The sequence below is a fragment of the Schistocerca nitens genome, chromosome 1 (assembly GCF_023898315.1).
Source record: "Schistocerca nitens isolate TAMUIC-IGC-003100 chromosome 1, iqSchNite1.1, whole genome shotgun sequence".
Classification (NCBI taxonomy): domain Eukaryota; kingdom Metazoa; phylum Arthropoda; class Insecta; order Orthoptera; family Acrididae; genus Schistocerca; species Schistocerca nitens.
The window spans coordinates 393544228-393564425 of record NC_064614.1 but is presented as its reverse complement, the minus strand read 5'-3'; positions in this window follow the sequence as shown (position 1 = coordinate 393564425).

Sequence of the window (20198 nt, the reverse complement as noted above, 5' to 3'; positions counted from 1 at the left end):
AAAAACACTGCAGTCATTTTCCCAATTACATAATTACTTTTGCTTTCCCCAAATACATAATTACTTTTGTAGCATTTCTCTCCAGTTTCATGAGTGCCCTGACTACTGTATTCAGTTATATCTGAAGAGGACATATTTAACTTTCAAAGAATTTCATTTTAGTGAATAACTGACTCAGTTTTGGAAATTATTGATGCCATTTTTTCCTGGTTTAAATTAATAGTTTAATTCATTGAAGCCATTTTTTTGACTCTGACATGACAATACTAGGTATATTCCTTATGGTTTTTTAAATGTTTTGTGTACTACCATTCCAAGTTGTTGCTTCACTTAAACTGTCTTGACTGAAAACGTGGCATAACTGCTGGTTCATGGGTCTGAAAAAAATCCTCTGGTGGAATGAAATGCACCACCAATATTCGAACTTTTTGCTTTGAAATGTGAACCATTATATTAAATGTTACTCCATTTAGACAGAATTGCTGTGTGCCCAAAATACATCAGTTCTTACAATTAATTTGTAATTGTTTCTTCTGTCTCTTTTATGTTAGCTATGAGATTTACTTAGTACTTCCCAGAACAGACTTTGTATTTGCTGTAATATTAAAATAGTTGGAAATCTTAAGCAAAAGACTTCATGATTATTTTTACAGTTGAATTATTGTTTAGTCATGCATATGAGTAATGTTTTTCTTTCTTTGGTGCATTTGTTAGAAAGAAATGCTTAAGCAGTCAACTGTGATGCTTTTCCTTCAGATAGTGTTTTGGCAACCCTAAACTTTGAAAGGTTTTTGAAAAGAGGCAAATACGTTGCTTTTATTTCATGCCACTTATAATTTCAGAGTAGTTAAACATCGATTTTTTTCACCGTACAGTGAAAGCTTTCACACAGAAAAGCTTAAACAGAAAAGAAAAAGAGTTAAAATTAACAAGTTAGTGATCTTAGTGCTAACTAAAGCTGACAGCACAACTCTTCACAGTACTGCACCCATAACACACTTTGCTGCAACCCTGCAATCTTATCAGTGCTCAGATGATGTCACAACCTGATCATTGCACTATTGCATATAAATATGATTCAGCTCAATAAGCTAGTTTAGGTTTGAAGATATAAACTGTGTCTTTATAGCCAAATATCTCCAGCATAAGAAGAATAAATGTTAGGCACAGAAACATGCCGTAGGCCACATCGTAATTCCTATACGACAAAAATTGCCAAAAATTCCTATTTTCGTTTTCATCTAATTCATATTACTATGTTGTGATCCTGGAAGACTGTAAAACTTGCTGACAGATTCCCCCCCTTCCCACCACCAGATTCACTTATATACACATTTCAGTCTCAGTACAGAGGAAAAGGATTGCAGTTTAATGCCCTACAAATAATGAGGTGGCACTTCAGGTCACTTGGTGGAGGGAATTTTTTGTCATCTTGCTGAAGGAACCAATCTGGCATTCACCTAAAATGACTTAGAGTAAACACAAAAACATAACTCAGAATGACTAGATGGGGGTTTGTATACCTCTTGTCCCACCAGTGCATTGTCTCACCCATTGTGTTCTCTCACCTGATTTTTTGCAATTAAAATGCCTGAATTATGTGAATGCAGCGTAGTGGTTTCTTTCAGAAGATAATCAGTGTTCATTATATTTTTGAGTTGAGTTTTAACAACCTCTTCCCTTCAATATAAACTGCAGACCTACTACCACCATTAAGTGAAGGTATGAAAATATGTGGTCATAACCATCTTGAGGAACTCTCTCTGTTCCCACCTGAAATTTGTTATAACATGTTTATGTTGTGCCATGAAGTAAGATGCCCCCCACATACACATTTTAATTACACATCTTTAGGAATGGATACACTAGGCAAATGAAAGAAAGGAATGTGTTTTCCAATTGCACCATAATTTGTTCACTGTGGGCTGTGGACTTGTATGTGGTAGGAACATAAAATCTACATTTGATTTTCCTGATACAACACTTTGTTATGATGTGGAACATATCAGTTTAATGAAAGGTTTCTTTATAATTCAGTGTTTTGATTAATTTTTTAATAATTGCAAAGTACTAATTTATATCTAAAAATTCATTTATGAGTAGGAGGAGTTGTCATTCATAAATTCTTTTAATTTGTTTCTAAATGCTGGTTGGTGATCTGTCAGACTTCTGATGCTATTCGGTAGCGATCAAAGACTTTTGTGGCAGCATAATTCACCCCTTTCTGAGACAGAGTTAGATTTAACCCAGAGTGGTGAACATCAGCCCTTTTCCTAGTGTTGTAGCTATGCATATTGCTATTGGTTTTGAATTGGGATGTGTCATGAATAACAAATTTCGCAAGTGAATAAATATGCTATGAAGCTACTGTGAACATCCTTAGTTCCTTAAATAAATGTGTGCAATGTGATCTTGGGTGGGCTCAAGCTATTATTCTGATTATGTGCTTTGTGTGATGAATACTTTTTCCCCTTAATGATGAATTACCCCAAAACATGATGCCAAATAAAAGCAGTGAATGGAAATAGCCATAGCAAGCTTGTGTACATTTATCTTTATTGCCAAAATTTGTGATGACCGTAAATCATCAATAGCTGAACTCAACTGTTTCAGCAGGTCATCAGTGTGTTTCTTCCAATTCAATCTCTCATCAGTGCACACCCTAAAATTTTGAATATTTTGCCTGAGCTACAGTCTTCTGTACAGAGTCTGCATTTATTAATGTAGTTTTGCCGTTTATTGTACATTACTAATTGTGTTTTATCACATTTAGTGAGAGTTTGCTCGCAGAGACCCACTTAATAATTTTCTGAAAGACATTATTTACAATTTCCTCACCTCATTCTTGTGTGTTGGGTGTGATTACTATAGTCATATCATCAGTAAAAAGAAGTTGCTTCTGATCTTAGTGAATATAAAGTGGCAAGTCATTAATATATATTAAAAACAGTGAATATAGAGTGGCAAGTCATTAATATATATGAAGAATAATAAGGGACATGAGACTGAATACTGTGGGATACCATTCTTGTTACCTCTCCAGTCTGAGGTTTCTGCTGATTTTTGGAAATTATGTGAATTGTTTATTTTGATGTTCTGCACTCTTCCAGTTAAATATGAATTAAACCATTTGTTCACTGTCCCACTCATACCACAAGCTTATCTAGTAGAATTCTGTGACTTACACAATCAAAAGCCTTTGAGAGACCACAAAAAAGAACCCTTATGGCAATGTTCAGTTATTTAGAGCATTTAATATTTGATCAGTCAAGACATATAATATATCCTACATTAAAGCATTTTACGTTGCAAAACCTTTCTGAAAACCAAACTGACATTTTCTTAGTACTTTATTTTTATGAACAAGTGAAGCTACTCTTAAATACATTACTTTTTCAAGAATTTAGGATAAAGCTTTCAGAAGTGAGATTGGGTGGTAGGTGTTGGTATCAGACATATTCCCCTTTTTATGCAATGGTTTAACAATAGCACATCTAAGTCTATCAGGAAAAGCACCCTGTTTCAGTGAGCTGTTACATTTGTGGCTGGGAATCCTGCTTATCTGTTGTGACCAATCTTTTACAACTCTTTTGGAAATGCCATCAATTCCAAGCGAGTTTCTACTTTTGAGTACATTTATTATTTTCCTACTTTCAAAATTAGAGATGGATAGAACTTCAGTTTTATCAAATTGCATAGGTGTTGCCTCTTCTATATAAGCTTTGCCTTTCCTAATGAACATCTGAATCCTATTTTCTCCACAACATTTAAAAAATGATTATTAAAATATTTTCAACTTCTGATTGTAGTTAGTAAACTTTCCATTTAGATTGATGGTAATACAGTCATATTGTTCTCTTGGTTGCCGTGTTTCCCTTTCAACAATATTCGAAATTGTTTTAATTTTGTTAGCAAAGGTGCTAATTGCAGACATAGTACACTTACTTCTGAACTTTTTGGTAGCTTTCCTTTATACCGGGTGGTCAGTGAGAAAAGGTGAATATTTTACACAGTGATAATATAAGTAATTCTGAACAAAAAATATTACATGAACATAGGTCCGCAAATGCTTCGTTAGGAAGGTATGGGTATTGAAAGGAACATTAATTCTGCAAAATTGATGTGCACAATGTGAAGGTATACACAATACAACTGGACCATAATGTGACTTTGTTAAAAACAATGTTACAGAGAAGTACAGTTATGTTACACATTTTTACATAATGTTTATTTACTTTGCATTTAGTACATAATGCATTACAACATATATGTTACATATATTCAGTTGAAAAAGACATACCATATCTTTTACAAATGGCTTTAACACTTACCGTACAGATGTTGTACAGTTCACAGAACAGGTTCAAATATCCCACCATGAACGTCAATGCAATTTTGCGCTCTAGCGATAACATGTGTTGCTTGTTCAATTGCCTGTGGTTGGTTCCTAATCAATTCAGCAGCATCCATGATGCAACGAAGCAGTTCATCTTATGTATTTACCTTCACTTTGTGCACCTCTGATTTCATCCAGTCCTATAAACAGAAATCTAAAGGTGTAAGGTCAGGTGATCTTGGAATCCAGTTAATAGCACCGCCATGGCCAATCTAGGGATTAGGGTTGGTGCGGTTGAGATGGTCTCTCACACATAAGGTAACATGTGGAGGGGCACCGTCATGTTGAAAGTACATTCCATTTCACTTAGCTAAAATAACATCTTCCAATAGTTCCACAAATGAATTTTTTAAAAAATGCAGGTACCTCTCTCCCGTCAATTGCTGATTGATAGTAAACGGACCTATTGAAAGGTTACCGATCATGCTGCACCAAACATTTATGGCAAAACGAACTTCAAAATTGCTATCCACTGAAGTGTGTTTATTTTTCCGTGACCATTGATGATTATTGCGTGTGTTGTTTATTCCATGTCGTGAAAACTGGGCTTCGTCAGTGAATAGTGTGCATGGAAGCGAATGACTGTTCTCAATTACCCAGTGACAGAATTGAAGTTGTTGGGCATTGTCGCCAATGTGGAGATTTTGGACATGATGTATGTGGAATGGATACAGGTTTTCCGCATGTAATGTTTCTCATACACATGTCTGTGGGACATTCATGCGCAGGGACATTCTTCGTATGCTTGTACTGGGACTTCGAGCAACACTTGCGATAATTTCTTCCTGTTCTTGCAAAGTTTGTTGATGTGCACGCTCAGATGAAAAATGTTTACTTGTACAAGAGCCTGTTTCAGGCAAAGTGATAAACACTTTGGTAAACACCCTGCAATCAGGTAATCGTCAAGTCGGAAAGCGCCTGTGGTATTCTTGCAGCAGTAGCGCTACCGTCGCAGAAGCCATAAACATACACCATAACTGCATATTGCTCATTGCTGTAGATGTGTGGCATTGTTAGTAGCACTTGTACGAACACAGTTAATGCCATACACTACACAGCTAACAGATGCGTCGCTGGTACACTACACAATGCAGCTTACATGGCACAACTGCAGAAACAATGGGTGATCGTACTACATACGTCACATGACCATAATACGTGGTAGGTTGCATAGTGTAAACTTGGCATGTACCCGTGCATTGTTTGCAAGAAAATCACGTTACGGTCCAGTTGTATTGCGTATACGTTCATGTTGTGCACATCAGTTTTGCAGTGCCTTTCAATACCCATACCTCCCTAACGAAGTATTTGTGGACCTATGTTCACATAAAAATTTTTGTTCAGTATTACTTATATTGTCACTCTTTAAAATATTGACATTTCCTCCCCAAACACCCTGTGTAGTACTGTAGTTTACACAACATTTGACTGTTTCCAAGTCATTACTTGCTATTAGATACATTTCCCCTTACTGTGTACAAGATATATTTATCCCTTTAGTAAGACATGATTTTTTTATGTGGTTTCTAACAGTTTAATATAACTGTTTTCTTAGGGAAACTGTTTTCAAATATACTCACAAGCATATCATGAAATGAGTTATATTTTAGGTAAACATCAGGATCTCAGTACACTTCATCCCAGCCTATCTGCTGCAGTCTTTCCCTAAAATTTTTAGTTTTTATATTGTTAATTGAATAAACCATTTTGGAGGATTGTTTTGCATTACTGTAGGGAAATATGTCATAATACTGTAACTAGCCATGGCTCATGATCAGAAAGACCATTCTTAACAGGATAAATGTGTATTTGATTAAATTTATCTTGGTTTATTAAAATAGTATCTATCAGTGAGCTGCTTTTCCTGTAGTACCCAAGTAGGAAAATCAGTATCTGTTGTCAAATTGAAAGAATTGAGTAATACTTCAAGGTCATTCTTCCTATCAGACTCTTTCAGAAAACCTGCGTTGAGATCCCCACAAATAATAATTTGCTTCCACCTGTCCGACAGACACCAGAAAAAAAAGAAAAGAAAAGAAAAAAAAACCAAGTTTTTTTCAGAAATAGCTGAAACTTTCCCAGTGTGGACCTATACACAGTTACAATTACAAAAGTACCATTATTTAGTTCAAACTCACAGGCACATGCTTCTGTATTTTGCTCTACACAATTTTTTTTAGTTTCCAAATTTTTCACACTATGATAACATTTAAGATATATGACAGTTCCTCATTTCTCCATCTATGACTATATGATGATCAGACAGGCGTAGTACATCTATTACTTTCTCAGTTTTTAAATCTTCCAAACAAACAAGAAGTTCTTCTATTTATCTCCATCCCCTGATATTTTGATGTGATACGCTAACATTATTTTTCACTGAACTTAACATCTTTAGTACCTGCCTGCCTTAATTCCTTTCAGTATTGAATCACTGGACATTGATCTCAGCCTAAAAAAGAGGTACTCCCATGCATTGCGTCCCCCTCCCCCACCACTCATCAAAAATTTTACTGTCAACAAAGCCAGTTACTAGTTTACGTTTCCCTTCATTATTGAGGTGGAGGTCATGCCTAGTGAAATCCAACTTACCAATAGCATCAACAGGAACAAGACCCATATCTGACCCAGTAGCCACCTGAAGCAGCTGATCTGACTCCATATTGACCCTCCTAACAGAACTGTTCAATTGGAGCTGATAATACCACATGAAAACAGGCACCAACCCAATATTTGTATGCTTCATTTCAGAAGCTATTTTTATCAGATCACTCTCAATATTATGGCCCTGATCCCTGACAATGCTGTTTGCTGCTCCAACCACTGTCACAACATGATCCTGCGTTGTAAAGCCCTTGCACAAGGATCCAACATCATCTACCACTTGGCTAAGACATGCAGTGTGCTTGAAAAAGTTTGTGGCATGTTACCGGTCCACTGATTTTTTTTCTGCAAAATCTACACCACACTTTTCCATGGTTACTTTATAACAACAGAACATTCCCACTACTTTCTACTTTTGTTGAAACAGTTGGTTTCGTGATGAAATTCTGTTGGGTATTACCTACCACTATGTTTACTTGTGCCAATGAGGAAACTATCAGATCCTGTTCTCTTTCTGAGGCCCCTGTTCCCTGCTACAATTTTCCACTTATCTTTACTCTTCTCCCCTCTTAACCCCATCAGTTCCTCACTAGCACTCTCCAGTTCAGCCTTAAGGGCCCTCGTCTTCCACTCTTGTTCAACTTCTTTCCTGTCTCTTCACCATACATTGCAATCCAATGGAAGAGACTCATTTGCTTCTACAAATCCGAAGCCTCTACACGCCCCCTCACCCACCCCCTCCCAGTGCAGTCATCTGTCACAACAGCCGCATAGAACTACAGAAATAACTTTTCTACAGCAGCTCAGACACTTTGTACTCATGGTGGTTTACGAAATTATTTACAAAATTTAGTTAAATAATCATATATTCTATTAACTGCAGATAACATGAGAGACAAAAGTGGTGCAGGACACTAATATATGTATGTGCTGTTAATATAGTAGCATATTGCACTTAAAATTATATTAAAATGCTAAACTTGTACACTGAAAAATTAGGCCTAAAATCACTTGAGTGTGATATGGACTTTATGCATTTTTAAAAGAAATAAAATATAGAACTTCAAGCCTTTAATTCCCTGAGTAGATGAGGATCTAGTATATATGTGTGAAACAAGAACTACCAAAATTCTGTGCTTGATAGAAAAATGTTTTGTTTCTCTTTTTTGAGTGTAAGGTAGATCTGTAACGTATCATGCACTTTTACTTTGTGTTGGTTTAAGGACCTATTTTGTGTTGTTTTTTTTTTTTTTTCTATTCATATTTGGTTGTTCAGTAGTTATGAAAATCTGTTGAATTTCTACGGAAAATTCACAGAACTAGCATTGCTAGCTGCGAGATTGTGACTGTTGATCCCAGTGTATGAATATGCTCTCTCTGTTGTTGGTAGCTATGCTATTTGCCAACTTAACTGATGAAATGTTATACCTGCAAAACATAGTATTTCTGTTTTGTTTTGCTTATACATATAATCTTTTCAATTTTCTGTTTATCATATTTTTATTCTGCATCTCATTCTATTGAAGAAACATTGAATATATTTTTGTAGTTCAACACATTATTTCACAGTTGTTTAACTTATCAGGTTCTAGTTGTGACTTTCCACATATTTTCAAAGACATCTTTTTGAATAATTTTGTTTAATTCTGCAAACTCTATAACATTCACTTTATCGAAACTGTAACCTTCTCTTTAAGTGTTTCGTTTGAGACTTTCTTTTCTTTTGCCATCTAATAGTTGAAAACCTTTTGCTGATTACATCTTTAATCTGTATCTAGACGTGAAATTTCCAAGCTGTTGCTTTATGTAATTGTTGCTTTATATAATTTAGTGTCCTTTCATATTCTTAAATAATTCTTCACAATTTTGCATCTCTGTTCACCTGCCTGATGTGTTTGTTTCTTTCTAGCTTTGAATTTCTTTTATATGCAGCTTACTGGTCTCTGATAACTAGAAAGTCTAAAATTGCATATATAGAGGAAAATAAAAAATATTATGGATACTGCAGTTGCCATGGCTTATAATGCACATGCCCAAAAATCATAAAAAGAAATTTTGTTTATACAACTTAAATTGAGCAGAAACCATGAACATGGGATCCCCCCCCCCCCCTCTCTCTCTCTCTCTCTCTCTCTCTCTCTCTCTCTCATCATGCTTGTCCTTGATAAAACATATTTTAGTGAAACTCACTTTGAAAATGAGATACTGCTGTCATGCAGAATGCATTCAAGATACAACAGTGTTTCTTTGCTACTTGTGTGTTTGTTAACTTAGTAAAATGACTCATATAGGAAAATGTCTTTTTTTCATTTTCTTTCTTCTCTTACTACATCATATTCAGCTCTGATGATATAACAGGATGGTGTTGTTACCTACCAGTGAAAAGAAATTGCTTTCTTTTTGCATTCTTGGTGCTGATGACAAAAATCACCATTGCATTTTTAAATCTCTTTAGGTAAACAGGAGATAAGTGGCCAAATTGAATTGGAATGAGCTTTGGCTTTTTCATTACCATAGAAGACCGATGAAATTATATACATCTAAAGAAAGAGCTCAACCTGCAATAGTAAATCCACACAGCATGCTGTAGAGAATTTTACTTTAGTTCTTTTATTTCTTCTTATATTTTGTTTTCTTTTTAAAAATGCATCTTAATCTTTATTTTTTAACATATTAGGAATTTGACATTTGACTAACAATCAAAATATACAGTAACAAAATTTGAATCACCTGTTTTTCATTGTAGTTGTAGTTGCATTGAAACTGATAATACTAATTCAACATAAGTATTCTGAGCGCACAGTGTTTAAAATAAATTATTTTATTCGCTGGTTGTGTAGCAAATGAGGCAGTTATTTGGTTTGTGGTTAAAATTATTTCTTATTGTTATGTGATTGCTGTAAGAGGAACACTAGCATCAAGAAACACTCTTAAGTAAAATAAATTTTCACTGGAAGTGAAATCCAGTTGATGTTTGCGGAAGTATGGAGTCAGGTAACAGTCTTAGCTTTTGACCAGTGTACTAGCAACTACAGTTCTCAAACTGTTTTTGTGTTCTGAAGTGACAGAAAGAAATATAAATAATTCACTGTTAAGTATAAGTGGTGACATATTTTATTTTAAATGTATTGTTAATGTTCTGAAGTTTTCAAAGATGTCACAGTGCTAACAAAATAAGCAGTCTGTTACATTATCTGCCAAAATTTGAACTGATTTAGTAAGAGGAATTTCCTTATTAAAGAACTACAGTTCTCTTGGAAAATTGTCTTTCGCAGAAAATGTTAGTAAAAATATTAAAAGTAAAAAGGAAGGGTTGTTTAGTGAGTTTCTCTACAACTTGCAACAATTGCTGTGCGTAAAAAGTTTTATCATCCTTGAATCTACATTTGTAAAGTGACAGTCACAGAGTTTGTCATAGAGTTTGTATCAACAATGCCATTTTCCATATGTTTTTCTTCTTAATACCCAATATTTGATATTTGAAATAACTACAATAGTATCTGTCTTTTATCTTAGGTTGGTAGCAAAAGAAGACACGTTTTTTCCACATCATTTTGAAAATAAAAGCATCATTTTGAAAATAAGAGGAAGAAATAAACCCAGGAAAACCTACACAATAAAATTAGTTTGAACTTTGTGGATTTTTTGTATGATTTATAGATTTTCTTGACATTTTTGGTAGAAAGTGTTATAATAATGTTGAAAAGGGTCTACTTTCTTGCAAGAATGCATTGTGTTCTCTCCCAGATATGTTTCACCATGTGTTCAGTTGGTTTTCCTATCATTGCTTCTATGAGATATATGTCAAAAATTTTATGTGGATTAAGAGTATGAATATGTTGACTGCAGAGTTTCTCAGATATTTAGATTATACGTGTATGTCAGTTGGATTTTTTTCAACCAGTATTTAAGTGACCTACATAATTATCTTCTTTAGACATCCAGTTTTAAGAAAGCCATAGCTGTTGTATTAGACGGTTGATGTTTGTAAGCAGACTTATATACTATAGTGTTATTTTGAAGGACAAGGAGCACAAAGTAGGCACACTCAGTGTACTTACTGGATAAGCATTGGAATTCAGAAATTTAGTGCTTTGTAAAAGAGCAAATAAATGAACAAAGTGACATACCAATTGTGGCAGTTTTTGTTCATATGGTTCACTACTTTGCTGACAAAGCAAGACATAATCTACCTTTCTTTGCCAATTAGTTCTCCTTCCACCTGTGTGTAACACAGTGCCTAATTTCTTTAAGCAAGAATGCATGAACACTTTCCTGCAACTTAATGCTTCTCACCAGTCTTATCCGCTTTCACTCTGAGTTAGGGCTATCACATCCTCTTTAATTTCTTCATTGTTTGACAGAATATAGTCAATTTTACTTTGGTTCCATTCAATTCTTTCCAAGTCCTGTATCTATAGTTTCTTTTTCTGGGAAAATTTTGTATTTAGTAATTTTCAGAACCAGTAGCTTTTGCTGAAAGAAGAGAAAGGAAAGAGAGGAAAACACACTGGTAAGGCTTAAGGGTACTGGAAGGATCACTCATGACTCTTAAGTCAAGAGAGATTTATCAAATCAAATATGCATGTTTTAGTGTCATGATAAATTTTATACCATGATTAATTACTTTTCAAAAGAACTATGCATATACAAAACATGTATGCACATTCTGTGACCAGTTTTAGAAGCTGCTCTGGGAAAGCTGTAAAAAAATTGGCTTGTGTATTTCTCAGTAAGTGTGCTGCCTCATTATAAGTTATTTTGTAAAGCTTTGTGTAGGGCTCTATCTCTGTTGCTTATATCTTATGATGATATTTCTTTTCAGAAATTTCTTTTCCATTAATTTCGTTATCTTGGTCTTTTATTCTGTAATTATTATTTACTGTGTTGAGGATACCAATGTGAATCAGACTCCTTAATTTTAATTACATTTGAAAATATTCTTGCAAATGGATAGTACTTTTATGTTAAAAGGATAATGCTTTCATGTCGCATCATGTGAACAGATTAAATTGCTCTTTATTTATTTTTGCAAATGTAACTATCTGCTTTCATTGGCTTATAGCCTTTTTTTATATTTTTCTCAAGTGCTAGAGGTGTGCCAAGTGTGATAATACAGCCCCTTGCAGTAGCTCCTATGTCATATGTGTTGAATAATGGGTCAGATATAAACTGTTGTATAACTTATTTTCAAGATATATTACATTGCACAGTACAGTTTTAATGAACTCTAATTTTTTTTCTGAAGGACTGTGGACCAAAATAAACGCTCTCATAATGACACAGCAGTCGATGAGTAGATGACAACTAACAGAATTAAATGTTTTTCTACACTCCACAATATAGAAATTTTCTCATACTGAATTGTATCTATAGAATACTGTCATACATGGTCTTTTTCTTGGAAATACTTCAGTAAGCTTGTAAGAACTTCTGAGAACTTGTGTTTAAGGCTCCTATTCACCAGTTACCTGTTTTTATGACCATAAAACAATTTGGTATTATTATTATTATTATTATATTAAATTACACTGAGCGAATTGTGAAGTCTTCATTACTCTTTTTTTCATAGTGTTTGTAAGGTCTAGTACCATTATGATGTACATGGACTGAGTGCTTTTTGCAACTGTTGTATAACTTACATTACAATATATTTATATGCATAAATGGTAAATGATTGTTTTAAACAAGAGTAAGTACATCACTGTTGGTGAGTCAGATTATTCATGTGATTATGTTCACAGAAGAAAGGGAGGAAAATAAAAGTAAGCTTCCGTTTTGAGCCACTATTGAAGTTTGCATAATGACTGTTGCACATATACTGCAACATATGTAAAATGTTTAGATGGGATATACAAAAGGCTTGATGTATATGTATGTTTGGTGGATGGAAAGTTTTCTGTTAACATTGCAACTTGGCGAACCATTTACATTGACCAAAAACTTCCTAATTAAATAATTTTTGTGCATTTCTGTTTGTGAAAACTTTTGAAAGAAAATACTGTGTCAACAATGCTGAAATAACAATGTGTAATTTTACAGGATGAAAACTTGTATTGTCACACAGATAATTGAAAAATAAGACAGTCATGTTTCATCTTAACATGGCCTTCACCAATATTACCTAAGGCATGTTGTGCTAGGGATGCTTGCAAGTGCAGGTTCTTATTCGTAGCACTAATGGTGAAACTGATTGTTTTATTCACAGAAAAATAGTTTAATATGAGGTAATGGGCAACGAGTATAAGGAGAGAAATCCCCAATGTACATTTTGCATGCTGTGCTAGTCATCCACATGGTTGCATAAAATGTTCTTAATAGTAAACACTACATCCAGTAACAATCTTATGTAAGGAGGCAGAAAGTGTTAATTGTGGCATGTGTAGAAATTTTTGGAAGTATTTATTATGTACACTCTCTTTCTTCACACACACACACACACACACACACACACACACACACTTATATATATTTTTTTTAAGTGTTTGGGGGAGGTGGAGGGGACGTTTGTAGTGGGTGTAGCAAGATTCACCATGTTTGTTATGGCTGAAAGAAATGAAAGTGTGGGATGTACCTATTTCACTAAGCAACTAGAACAAAGTAAATTGAACTTGTATTGTATAAATAAGAGCAACATAAGTGAAACTGATATGCTGTTGTAACATCTTTGTGTGTCAGTGTAGTTGAAGCTGACAGTGCTTTTCATAGATGATGTCTGGAATTATTTGCACACACTGTACAGCATGCTTCTGTGGATAACATTTGACACCACTTTTGCTTTGACCAAGGAGTTCAGATATCGGCAGAGATATTACTTGCGTGAACTCTTCTGATTTTTACCAGTTCATAAGTTGGGAGCTCAAATACAAGTATATCTGTGGTGTCATTAAAAAGTAATTATTTTTATTGATAACAAACAATAATGGAAATTTCTGGATGGAGCAATATGTGAAATAAGGGAAAGGCAACCATTTGCCAATAATGGACCGATGCTTGGAGCACAGAAACACATAACAGGAAACAGCACTCACACTAGGTTTCAAGCACTAGCTCTTTTTCTAGCTGAAGTACACACAATCAAACCAGATGCCCGTTGCCACAGGAGCATACATTTGGGTGTCTGTGTGGTTATGTGTGTCTTTGAATTTGTACCAGTGCTATTATTTGTGAAAAAAGGTATATATCACACTAGGAAATTGCTTGAGACTTGCAGCTTCAAATGTTAGTAATTTCATAAATTAATTTCCTGTTACTGAGCTAGGATGTTTGTTTAATGTAACAGCTGTTGTAAGTGTGAGACACAAAGTGAAGTTGTGCAGACTTGAAATTAGAGGAGTGTGGTTCAAATACTTGTGTAGCCATGCAGACTTAGGGTGTATGTGGCTAAGTCAGACTCTTTGAAACCTAATCTCCTTAAAAAGAAAGTGTGAGAGAAACAATATTCTGAAAATTTATTTGAACAAAGCATAAGCCTGAGGACAAGCAGTCAAGCCCATTTTGAATAACTGCTTTTGAGCCCAAGCACTTTGTAAGTTATAATGACTCTTGCTACAATAGACTATTGTGCCAAAACTCAGTAAATCTGCAATGCTCTCACATTGCTGCAATTATATTTTCTGTTGCTGTAGTTTGAAATACCATGCATTTTGTTCTGGTTGTTGAATGAAGAGCACTAATTTCCACTAGTTTTTTAAATACAGTTTTTTTATAGGTTTAGTACTGAATCTCAAGTGGTTCATCCATTGATAAGTAGTGAAAATTGAGAAGTTACCTTTCACGTGCTTATACAAACATGTCTGGTGATAAATGCCTATCTAGATACTTGAGATGTGTATACTACGGAAGTTGCTTATAAGTATTTTTCATGACCGTCCACTGTCCGAGATGGAAGTACTTCTGGCACTTTTCAGTACTGAGAGCCAATTATACTTCCGTTTCGTAAGTATTTATTATAAAGTAGTTACAGTTTCATCGTTGAGCAATAACAGTCCATTGAATATTAGAACGTTAAAATTTAGTACACATTTACTTTCCTTGTTGGGCAGCATTTTAAATATATAAATCATAATGGCTGTTACTTGCAGCTGCTTACAGCAAGAATGAATGCAAATAACTATTTTATCATACATACATTTAGTAAAAGTAGCTGATAGTATTTCTTGTAATTTTCTTTTTACAACAGACACTGGAAACTGTGGTAATGTGATGGTGCGTTTCTAATTCTGATCTTTTTTTCATTGTGAAGAATCTCAGAAACAAACAAAAATTTGTAGAAAATTGTACTTTTCATGTTAATAAATATTTTTTCATGGTCATCTTGAACAATTTAGAATCAGACGTTGAACAAAAAAATTTAAAATAACAAACCCAGTGTTATTATTTCAATGAGATAATTGTATCTTTCTGCCATAGAATAATACATAACTGAGAAGAGTAGTTCAGTGTTTTAAACAGTGGAAAATCCAGGCTGGAATAATGACAGTATTTTGAAAAGAAAATATTGCCTCTCACCGTATGGAGGAGAGGTTGAGTTGCAGATACAACAAAAAGACTGCCACACATAATGTTAAGCTTTCAACCAAAAGGCCTTTTCTAAAGTAGACAAAACACACACACACACACACACACACACACACACACACACACACACACACTCAGATGTATGCAAGCACAACTCACACACATTCTCATTGTCTCTGGCTGCTGAGGCCAGCCAGTGACAATGGTCTCGTGTGTGAGTTGTCCTTTTGTGAATGCGTGGGTGTTGTATACTTCAGAAAAAGACCTTTTGGTTGAAAGCTCAAAATATATGGTAGTCTTTTTGTTGCATCTACGACTCAACCTCTCCTCCATATGGTAAGTAGCATTCTTCCCTTTTCGTAATACTGGAGTTCAATATTTTAGTTATGGATGAGTTTTAACAATGTTTGTAAAATTTTATGTTGATTTGAACCAAACAAAATTATTGAAAATTGATTTATAAAACAATTATAGTAACTGGTTTGTTGATTATGTGTGAAACATGAAATGTATTGAAATTAAAATGATGTTATTTGTTGGCTCGTTGTGTTTTATTCATTCATCCTTATACAAAAAAACTGGTTTATAGGTTAATAAAATGGATTGTGTACATTTTAATTCCTTAAATAGCATTTATTTAACCAATGGATTTAAGTACTAATGTGGTGTTTCATAATACAGCTCGAGGTTTACGGGGTGTTTCACAAATTATATTTCAGGCTTCTGGAGGTTGCAGAGAGGATTTAGTAGATAAAGATTTTATAAGGGACCCATGTCCAGAAAAGTAAGATTTGAATGTAAAGTAAGACTGTAGATTGGACCACTTTCAAATCTCCCGCATCACAGTAGGCACACAGCAGAGATTATGAAGTCTGAACTGTGTACTCTGTAGGAGCTCATGGCATGGGCAGTGTTTGAAGTACTTGTTGTCAGGTTGTTTTCTATGTGGTGAAGAATCTTGAGAATAGTGTGTCTGTGGAACACCACTATTTGTGAAAATATAATTCTATCACAGCCACTGTTATAGTTGAACAAAAATGATATGTGATGTCATAATTACAGCAGGGACTGATGACAGTACACTTTTCTCAGTTCGTGTGCATACTGTGAAGTGGGAGTTTGGAAAGTGATGTGTTCTTCAAAATTATTTTATATCCAAAGGGTACATTTCCAGAACATTATCTACTAAGTCCCCTCTACAATCCCTAAAAGCCTGTACAAAAAATTATGAAACACACTGTATATCTAATTATTAAGATTGCTACCTTGTACTTGTGACATACTTTCCACAGGAAATAGTTATTTGCCATTTGCTACCTCAGATTTAGTCAACAGTCAGCAGTCCTATACTTGGGCAATAAACAGGTGACAATATGGGATCACATGCTGCTATTAATTAATGTTGGAAACTTCTGTTGACACTGTTGGCTGACTTTGAGTCAAGGGCCACTTCAGTGTAGAAGTGGGCTTCAGATCCATTTTGACCATTGAGATTTCATTGTGCTCTGGTTTTACAAATCATTTAAGGCACATTCTGGCTGGTTCATTCAATAAAGCAAGATTAATTCCTTCCTTCTTGCATATTCCAACCGAGTTAGAGCCCACCCTCGATGACATTGCTGTTGACAAGACATTAAAACACTAACCTACCTTCCTATTTTCTGTAACACCCATACAAAGAATGTCAGAGAACTGTAAGAACTTTCTTTTCCCAGTAACTAACAAAGGAGAAGGAAGTTACTTGTGCATCTAGCAACAGTGCACTTCTTGAAGAAGAGAAGAGGAAGTTATCTAAATAGTTAACTGGCTGTGTAGTTATTTAAGTGATATTTGCAGCGTATCTTCGAGATTTAATTGAGGATATAGTGGCCATCAAAAGTAAAGGAACAAATGTAAAACAGACTGTAACCATCCACATATTGGCAAATGATTCTGTAGAATCAGATTCAAGGGTAACAAGGAAGAAAAGAAAAAGCCTTTATAAAACTTCACTAAAAAAAATAAAGAAAAAAATCAAAATAAAGATAGTCTTTTCAAAAGCATGCATTTGTGAAGTTAAAATCATCTGCCAACTAATATTACATATGATGTTTTCACCCCATACATTGTAACATGCTTTATCCCTCCTTGACGAGCTTGTATAGGATGATAGACACATTACTTGTCCCACTCTTTGATTACAGCTCTCCTAAAGTCATCCATTGTTTGAGGAGGGGTGGGAGAGTGTTGCTTGGCAAGTCATGAGGATGGTGCAATTTATTTATTAATTTTTCTGTTTACGTGTTGATGATCACTGTGTTTATAAACCAAGTGCCTGGAGAACCAAGTTCTAATGTGGGAAAAAACTGCCAATGTTAATTAGAGCTTATCTCACTTATCCTGCTTTATTATAGACAAGACAGCTCAAATGAGTCTTTTTGTCTGACCACCTGTTACAATGTGAATTGGTTTGATGATATGCCTGTCTCCTATATATGAGTAGGGTGTAGCACCTTATTCATCTATGGAACTAACTTGAGAACCTACTTTAACTATTTACAGTAACTTTTAGTGTTGTCTCGTTAAAAAATTCCATATAGAGCTAAAAACCTGTCCTCTCTATGTCCTAATTTGTGGAACTGTCATTGTGGGATTGTATGTGTATGCTCATACTTCATCCATGTAAACTGACCATCCAAATTGCAGTGACCTGGTCCATGGAAGTGCCATTGGGCATCTCTGCTGCTAACAGGGCTGCCCTATTATGTCACTATCTGATATAATTGTGCTCATTTTTTTGTTAATACTAAATATTAATTTAATAAATATAAGTTTTCTTAGCTATTATTATTATTATTATTATTATTATTATTATTATATGTCTCACAGCTAGGGTCTGTGTAGGGTTGTCTGTCAGTGATATCATATGAAACATGCATTATTTAATAGAAACAATCTATTGATACCTTATCATATTGACCTATGTAAGATCTGATCCATTTCACCACCCACAACAGTGGCATAGATTCCATAGTGGCATTGCATGCTACTGAGGGAGGTTGAGGATCAACTTGACTGGCATGAGCAACTATCATTTCCAAAATATCTTTGTCCATGAACAGAGTACCTTTGAGATGTTATGTCCTTGATCATTTGTTCTCTGGGATCGTTGTTTGATATTATGAGGATTTTTTAAGTAAGTATGATTTTAATACCTTTTGTTGGGCTTGTCAGTGCTGACCACAGATTAAGCAGCGCAGCAAATAATTCAAAACATATCTAAGCCGAAAGTGTGAAAGAAAGTGATTTTTCAAATCTCCCATGTGTGCACACAAAGCTCTCACCCCCACATGCCACCATTCACAATACCCCACAATGGGCCTGGTCAACTCACCTCCTACAGAGCAATGGATGGATGTAACACCTGTAAGTGACCACTTCCTCATGTTGAATTCCAGTGTTCATGCATAACAATACTTATTCAACATCCGCACCAGGACTTGGTGCTGCCAGTTGAGTTCTCATGTGACGGATTCATTTCTACCTATCAGTGGAGCTGTGGATAATGGCTGCCCTTACCCTGCAGCAGCCAGCAACATTACATGTTGTAGGCAGCCATGTTTCATCCCAAAATAGCAGATGGCTATCAAATGACACAGACCTCAGCTGAGGTTATCTGACACAACAAGCATGGAGTAGCAACAGGTATCTTGTCCTTCTCTGCAGCAGCCACTATCAATGTATCTACCTCATCCGAGGTTGCTTGCCCTTCTAACCAGGAGGACATGACCGAATGCTACCAGACTTACTTGATGATATGCAACGCCACCACAGCATATCATCAACCCTGGTCAACCGATCCACGTATTACCCAGGTCACACCAGACAGCCTTATGCCATCCGCACCACAGTACACAGCCAGCAGTTGGTGGGATGGTGCTGATTCCACTCCTACTGTGGCACCACCATGTCCAAGTGCTCCCCACCTTGCTGATAACCAAAGGCCTCCCATGACCTTCAGTAGATGTTAGAGGCCACAACATTACTTGAGTTCCCCACCCACCATATTCGGTGAACCAAACCAGTTTGTCTCACCCACCTGTCAGCTGGTGGACGGGGGATCTGAAGTCAGCTGGATTCTGAATACTTCTCTCCTTTTTCATGTCCCATGATACGGTCCCCACAGTCAAGGTGGAAATAGATTAATCATCACGACTTATGAAACCATCACCCACAATGCTGATCTTGGCAGCCATCGACACATCCATTAGACATTGCTACCCATTGACATGAAATAACCCTTGTTTAGGTTGATTTTCTACACCACTTCCATCTGTTCTTGGCTAACTGAATGTTATAATGCACAGATAGTATTGGGAACAGAAAGCTGGTTGAAACCAGATGTCGGTGACAACGAAATCCTAAGTTCAGATTGGAATTTTTATCTTAAGGATAGATTTTGATAAAATCTAGCAAGGTTATCACAGATTCTAAGTGTGAATTAATCTAGGTGAAATTGAGTCTCAAAGAACAGTCAAAAGAGGTGATTGGATGCTTTTGTAGACTACCTGGGTCAGGATCTGTAGTTGTAGAGAACTTCAGTCAGAACTTGCAGAATATCATTAGTAATTTTCGTGATCATGTCGTAATAGGAGATGACTTCAACTCTCCAGGTATAGATTGGGAGTGCTATGCCATC